This window comes from Crinia signifera, chromosome 12 (genome assembly GCF_055691185.1).
Source record: "Crinia signifera chromosome 12, ASM5569118v1, whole genome shotgun sequence".
NCBI classification, from domain to species: Eukaryota; Metazoa; Chordata; class Amphibia; order Anura; family Myobatrachidae; genus Crinia; species Crinia signifera.
This window is the reverse complement of record NC_139228.1, coordinates 70,012,087-70,020,114: the sequence shown is the minus strand read 5'-3', so window position 1 is coordinate 70,020,114 and position 8,028 is coordinate 70,012,087.

The following is an 8,028-nucleotide window of genomic DNA, read 5'->3' as shown; positions in this document are numbered from 1 at the left end:
ATATAGATATATATAGATATATTTCAACATTTCTGACCTCAGGAAAGGTTTAATTCCACTTGACCAGTTTACATAAAATGGTGAGAGACTTGTGCGATGTCCTGCTACGTCAGACGGCAGTAGCGCACGAAGGGGGGGTTTCCGAGTACCCAGAAACCCCCCCCAGGAATCTAAGGGCCATTGTCTGAAAGCTGAGGGTCCCCTTTTTAAAGAGTACAAGAATTTTTAAAATCGGACCTTGGGAACCGGAGATATCTGACTTCAAAGCAGTGGTCCCCATCCAAGCCTGTTAATTGCTGTTCCCAGTCAGATATTTCAGGTTCTGTCTGACGTAGAGTTTTTCTGAGGACATATTCCAAAATCTGTGACTCTCCCCCTTTGAAGGACACTAGTAGCTTGTCTCTACTCTTCCCAGAACCAGAGATATCAGCCTTCCAGCAGCTGGTTACTGCTCCAGCTCCACACACCTGGTATGTAGTTTTATATACTCCTTGGCAGATTGCTCTGCCTCCTGAACTCTCATCCCCTAGTCCCCAATACCATTTGGTAGGTGGGATTCTCTAGTTTTTAATTTTATTAAAATCTAAGAAATCTATTTCTGGGAACTGGAGATATCTGCAGTCAAGCAAGTTGTCCTCCCACCAGAAAATTATGAATAATAAGCCCACTCCACTATATACCCCTCCTCTGCATATTAAACATTCTATACCACCCTGGAAGTTATGTATCAGGGCCCCTTCATTCAGCCCAATGCCCCCTTCTCCCACCCCATCTCCCACCATCTGTGCAGTAAAGGGGTAATTAGTGAAATTACTGATCCAGGCCCTACAAGCTGAGCGGTTGATATAATACCCCCTACCACCCGCGGGCCATCAAAACATATACTGGGTCACCTAAGTGTCCATCTCCGTACTTTGCTCCGCACCTCTGGAAACCCCCTTTTGAAAATCCTGCGTTTGCCCCTGCACGGGTTCAGTTATACAACCAGAGCCATAAGTTGTGCCAAACAGATGATGAAACCTAGCTTAGTAATGCACATATCAGGACGATCACTAATGCTGACACACTGTTACAGGACAGGAACTTTAGTACTGAGGAACTGTTTGCCTTCCACGGGGGGGCGACCCACCTTTTGGCTGTGCAATGTGCTGCAGCACAAGCGCTCAGCACACATCGCGGTGCACCCGCTCAGCAACCCCGCGATGGTTTGTGCTGAACGTTCATTCTGAGTGGGGCTTTGCCTATTTCTATAATAGACAAAGCCCCGCGATCTATGGAAAGCCAATGCAAGCACTGGCTTTCCCAGCCAGGATTACCAACGCACGTGACCTCGCATCGGCATCGCTGGTGGGTATACACACGGGGCCTGCGAACGGACCAGAATTTTTGCAGGGGCTCCGATGGCATGCTCCAGGCGTACGCACCCAAGTGTGTGGGCGGGGGCATGGGGTGGCGGGCTGAGCGTTTCATGGGCGTTCCCAAGAGAACGTTGAGCATTCTCATGCAAATGCCCCGATGACGCATGTGCGGCCAGCTGACATGACCGGATGTCAGCTGCCCGCCCACTTCCTCCTGAGCATCCATGCATGTGTAAATAACTTGAGAGTCACTTTATTATGCGTGCACCTCCGCCATCATTCGATGGTCGCCGTGGATCCCGCTGCGAATGGATGTAGGGTAGGGAATCGCCCTTGTGAATGGGTGGCGGCCAGGCCACCATTCACAAGACGGGGTTTGGTGGACTCGTAAGGCTGCGAATTCGCAGCCTTGCGAATCAACCAGAATAACCCCCACAGAGCGATCCATGCTCCTTTTCTGAAATCGCCCCGTGTGTATGCCCCTTATCACTTATGGAAGCTTAGTACATCTGGTTCTGAGACTACAATGCAGTTTGATTCCTTTTTGTGCAGGGGGCGAGGACACAGGGCACCCCTGAGTCCCTACTACGACGCTTTAAAGATCCGGTGGTAAGCATCCTGTGGTGGGCCAGCTTTTGGGGTACTTCAAATGATTGCAATTTGCTAAAAGGAGGTAATGACCTTTGACTGTCGACATACCCAATGTCGACTTAAATTGTTGTGTTTACCTTCAGTGGTCAACCCAATGCATGTCGATCTTAGTTTGGACAACCGAATGACCCACACACGTGCCAAAAACCATACTACAGGCCCCTATCTCTTCACAATGGGGTGATGGGAGGGCAGTGGCGTAACTATCGTCCCGCAGCCCCCGCGGTGGCGGGGAGGCGCTGAGAGGGTGTGGGCGCCGGGGGGGGGGGGCTGCAGGACTGTTATTAATCACTGTCTGCCTTCTGCCGCCGGCACTTTTGTCTGCACCGGGTCCCAGCTCTCCCGGCTACTGCTGCAGCCGCAGAGCTGCTAATACAAAAAGTGACACTTGAAAAATGGCTGCGCCCATAACGCAGACAGTTTTTCGTCTGCTGTATGGGGGCAGCCATTTTCCAAGTGTCACTTTTCATTAGCAGCAGTAGCCGGGAGAGCCGGACCAGGCGCAGACGGATGCGGCCCGAGGTAACACACACACACACCCCCGCCACACCCCGGCTCCCCTCCGCTTGTGTTTGTCTACCCTAGAGGGGGGCGCCCCCCTGCGTTTTCGGCAGGGGGATGCAGAATTATTAGTTATGCCACTATGGGAGGGGGTTGAATTAGTTGCAGAGGGAAATGAGTTCCACCACCACCTCAAGGAGAACTTTAAGTCCTGCATATCACCAATAGGTCTGTAAAACAACGGGATATTTTCTCGTTTCTAGAAAGATAAACCAATAATTAAATCCAAACGGTTCCTTCTCCAACACACACTGCGGACAGATTACACAACCCTGAGCAAAGAGAGAAGGGCAAGGTTTATATATGTGAACATAACATTTGTTTAATATTATATACCGTGAGTGCAACGTTCAAGGCAGTGTCCTCATAGAATGACAACAGTGCAGACACCTGTGTCCTATTTTATTTAGATGGGGGTCAGATATCATGTCTTCCAATATTTGATTATTTCCACCGTGACGAGATCATTCTCATTAATGATTAGCAGAAAATACACACGGAGGGTCACAACCACAGAAGTGAAAGGGATTTATTTATTAACAGTTTCCTATATAGCGCACACCTATTCCGCAGCGCTTTACAGAGAATAGTTGAACATTCGCATCCGTCCTTGCCCCAGTGGAGCTTACAATCTATATTCTTACAATCTATATTCTTACAAAAGAGAGAGAAATAAGTATGTCTTAGACGGGTGCACCTAAGTGGTCTTTATTAAAATATAACCTTTAATAGTCTAATAAAAATTAGTGAAATATGACAAACACACATGTAACATCAAAACGTGAATACAGGGGAAAGGGAAAGATGGGTACTTCAATGTTAGCCAGGCCCTCGGCTACGCTACGCTGACAACGTAGCTTTGGCTATGTTATCAGCGTAGCCATTGCCGGGCGGCTGGCTAATCTCGGGCGTCAGGCGGGGATTGTGCGGCGGGCGGGGGCGGCTGGGCAGACAGGGGGGATACTTACATCGTCCTGTTGAAGGACGGGCGGCAGGGATTCAGCGGCGGCCAGGCGGGGGACAGACTTCTAGACGGCGGTGAGCAATGGCGGCGATTTAGCGTACTCACCGCTGGGGGAGCATCACATGGTTTCCCAGCTCCCCCAGCGGCACTACGCTAATAGTGTACATGCCGGACTGTCATGGCGGGTGGGACTGCGGGGAGCCGAGTGCCGGTGCCGCCGGAGACATCGTGGATGGTAAGTATCATGCACACTACACACACACATTACACACACACACAACACGCACTTACACAATCATATGCCCACTATCCACGTCATAACCCCAGTGTCCACGTGGGCGTGGAGTTAATTTTAGAAAGTGTGGCGAGTGCAGCGAGCCACCGAGCCTGACGCATGGCGAGCCCCGCGAGGTGACGCGTATCTGCATTCTCTCGCCACGCTTCGGGCTCGGTGGCTCGCTGCGCTCGCCACACTTTCTAAAATTACCTCCACACCCACGTGGACACTGGGGTTATGACGTGGATAGTGGGCATATGACCCTTTATGTGTTAGCAGGGCTCCAGTTACGTAATTTACGTCATTTGCGTAAGTTACGTAGTTTACGTAGCCAGCATAGTGGTGTTTTGGTATTCTCAATACACCACTACGCAAACTACGTAACGGGCGCCCAACTAACATATAAGTACTGAAAGATGTGTTTATTAAAACCAGTGGCTTACTCATTGCGCACTGGTGTTATATATATTTTGTAAGGTACTGCAGGTTACTTGTGTCGACTCACACGTATCAAATAAATTGTATATTGTGTTTTTGTATTTTTATTTGTCCTTATGTTAACACAAAGGGTTCTGGTGTGTACACGTGTTCAAATACCCTCTGGATTTGTGTGTTTTGATAGGAGTTTGAGTCCTATTACATTAAGCAATGTTAAGCAGTGAGATTCACATTATCCTTTGAGACCGAGTACAAGAAAGAATGTTGCAAGTTCTAATTGACAGTCTGATGCAACAGTGTATCTCTATAGAGTTCTCACTATGAACTCTTTGTATTTGAACAGTGTAAAGTTTGTGGATCATTGAATGCTCAAATTGCAATGATCGATACTGTGTCGACTGATCCCTGAAGGTAGTCAGACATTTGATACGTGGGTTCCAGAGGTCTCTGATGCAATACTAAGTGGTATAATAATGTTGGTGGGTCCTCTTAAATATGTATCAGCTCTGTGGCTCTATGAGGCAACCAGTTATATTTCACAGTATTGCAGAGACAACTGTAGATTCATACTGGCATGCTTAAGAACCCATGACCTCAGTGCTGTGAGGCAGTAATGTAACCATTACACCATCCGTAATGGATGCAACCAACGCGGGCAAATATAACTATGCGCATAAATAAAGGGACCTTCTTTTTTATAATGAAAAGGAGGACACAAATAAATGTAAAGAAAAAAAATATATATATCGTAAGTAAAAGAAACTAAGAACAAATCTAAATAGACTAGCAGGGTGGGCAGTGGTGGAACCAGCGACTCGTAGGCTCCGGTGCAAGCATATGCTTTGGGCCCCCCAACAACCCATACCTCCCAACTTCTAATCCACGGCAGGAGAGACATCAACGCACGCCCTAAATGTGGGGGCGTGGCCTGGCGGCAAGGCAAACCGTCAGTGAAAAATAAAAGCCAACCCCAATTTGTACATTTTACACATATCAGCACTGACATCCCCCACTTCCCCTATTCTCTACTGCCCCCATCTCCAATATGTTCAAAGTGCCCTGAGCTGTCTCTTACCTCCTGCTCTGAGACCGGGCCTGGGCTGGGTGTGCTGCGCAGCCAGCTGGAGCCTGGACTCAGAACCGCAGGGTGCTGCTGCTGCGGGCGGGCGAGTGTGCGCAACAGCAGCTCCCACTGGCTATTATATTATGGCCGCAGAGATCCTTCCTCCTCGGCGTCTGTACTAAGAATGACTTCTGGCCAATCAGAAGCCGACTTTCCTGGCTCCTGATTGGCCGCTAGTCGGCTCCTGATTGGCCAGAATTCATTCTTAGTACAGACGCCGAGGAGGAAGGATCTCTGCGGCTCTGACAGTCGGGAAGCTTTGCTGGAGTCGCCGGCAGCGTGAATAAGAAGCCAGAAGATGGAAGAAGATGCAAGAATGCCTGGACAACGTCGGACCAAGCCAGAAGAACTTCCATGAAGGACCTGGGTGAGTTGGATTTCCTTCCACAGGTCCACCATGGATTTCTTCGGACCCGGACCTGACTCCGACGCCGACATGAAGATCGACATGATGAAGAATGATGACATGATCCGAAACCAGGACAAGGCACCGGATCAAGACTCTGGGACCTACCTACGGGATCAAGATAGGTAAGTATCAGTGTGTGTGTAATGTATGTATTAAACTTTTATTTTTAAGGTGTCAGTGTGTATTTATTTAACTATTTTTTTTTACTGTGGAACTACAAGTGCCAGCGGGCCCTTTAATGCCCCGCAGGCTGGGACTTGTGGTTCTCCAAGTCCCAGCTTGCAGGGGAGGCTTGCTGGGACTCATAGTTCCACAGTTTAAAACAATAGTTTATTCATCTTTTTTTTACACCAAGATCAGCCCGGTGGCCACCGCACAGGGCCACCGGGGACAGCACCAGGCTTCAGCCTGGTCCGGTAAGTCCTGGAGGGGGAGACCCCTTTATTGGGGGGGGTCCCCACTCCCCCAGGGCCCCTGGCCAGGCTGACTGGTCAGAGGGTTAATGCTTTGGCCGGGGGGACTTGTATAAAAAGTCTCCCCCCGGCTGTGGCATTACCCTGCTGGCTGGTTTGGCCTGGGGCTGGTTCTTAAAATACGAGGGACCCCTACTCATTTTGTCCCCCGTATTTTGGGAACCAGCCCCGGACCTGGAGCCTGGGGCTGGTTGTAAAAAATCGGGGAACCCCTATTTGTCGGGTTCCCTGATTTTTAATTACCGGCCCCAGCTCTGTCAGCCTGGTGCTGGTTACAGCTGTTTTTTTTACACTAAAGCCTGCACGGATCTGATTGATCCGTGCAGGCTAAAGGCAAATACGACAGGGAAAGCAAGGTGAATTTTCCTGTCGTATTTGCGTGCCTGTTTTACACCAATTAGAAGCCGTATTATCAATACGGCTGCTTAGTACATCAGGAACCACCATTCTTTTGAATGGTGATTCCTGTGGTATTCTATCGATGGTGTAGACATTCGTATTTGTAAATACAAATACGAATGTCCCATCATTAGGAATACGAATTGTTGTATTTTCGGGATTGTAAATCCCGAAAATACAAATGTGTAAAAAATAGGTGTATTTCTGCCTACGAATACACCTATTTTTTACGAATCCATTTTGGTAAATTTCCCCCACAGTATCTGAATCCACCATTGGCGCTGCACGGCCGTCTATCTGCTGCCGTCTCTGCATCCATATCTAGGCGCCTTTTTCTTCTCTGAGATGCGAAATAAAACTCTGCCTGCATTGCGCGTAATGAAAACCTGCTGCGACATTACAGAGGTATTAGTCCCACCTGCTTCCCATTAACGCAGCAGCAGCTGACCAACAAAAGTTTATGAAGCACAACAGAGACTCCTGAAACTGCGTTACCTGCTGTTATATTTCCCCACAGACGCGGTTTGTAGAGTGTACAGGATTGGAAACGGTTGTGCGAGTAGAGGGGGCCGGTATTTACAGACAGCGCACTGAGGTGTTATCAGTGGTAGAATTAGACTGTTATAAAGTGACAGGCAGACGTTGCTTCTACTTTACGACCTTGAAATGTCCATCATATTATTGGATCGGGAATGTCATGTTCATTCAACTTTATAGACGTGTCGAACATTCCGGTATTCCAACAAATAAAAATGTCAGAAGCCTTCACTACAGGAGTTTTATTGGTCAGGTGCCGCTTTCAGTACGATTCCTGTCAATCTTATTTGTTCGGCACAACTCTAGTGATCCAACTCTGCAAAGGCCCTAGAATAATACCTCCCTAATTGGAGTTATAGGGGTATATTCAAATAAAGTCGGATTCATTCCGACAGGAATTTGTCGGAATGGATCCAAAAATGTATAAATAGTACCTGCTGTTACTTACCCAGCCCAGCACCCAGACCAGGTGAGCAGCGAGAGGACAGCGCCGTGAGGCGGGAGGGTGGAGGACGGCGCCAGGTGAGCAGCGGGAGGACAGAAAGATGGTGTCGGGAGGCTAGAGGAGAGCGTTGGGTGAGCTGCTGCTCACCCGGCGCCGTCCTCACTGCCTCATCTACTCAATCCGACTTTTTTAAATTCGGATTGAGATTGTCGGAAACGGACCAAAACCTTTCGAATTTGGCCCCATTTCTGACAAAAGCACGTGGATCCGCGGCTATTCTGTCAATCCACGTGGTTTCCGACCTGTCGGAAAGAAATCAAAAAATTTAATATGTTCGAATCACGGATTCACATTAACATTTTCCCACAAAAGTAATTTTCCGACTCTAATTGA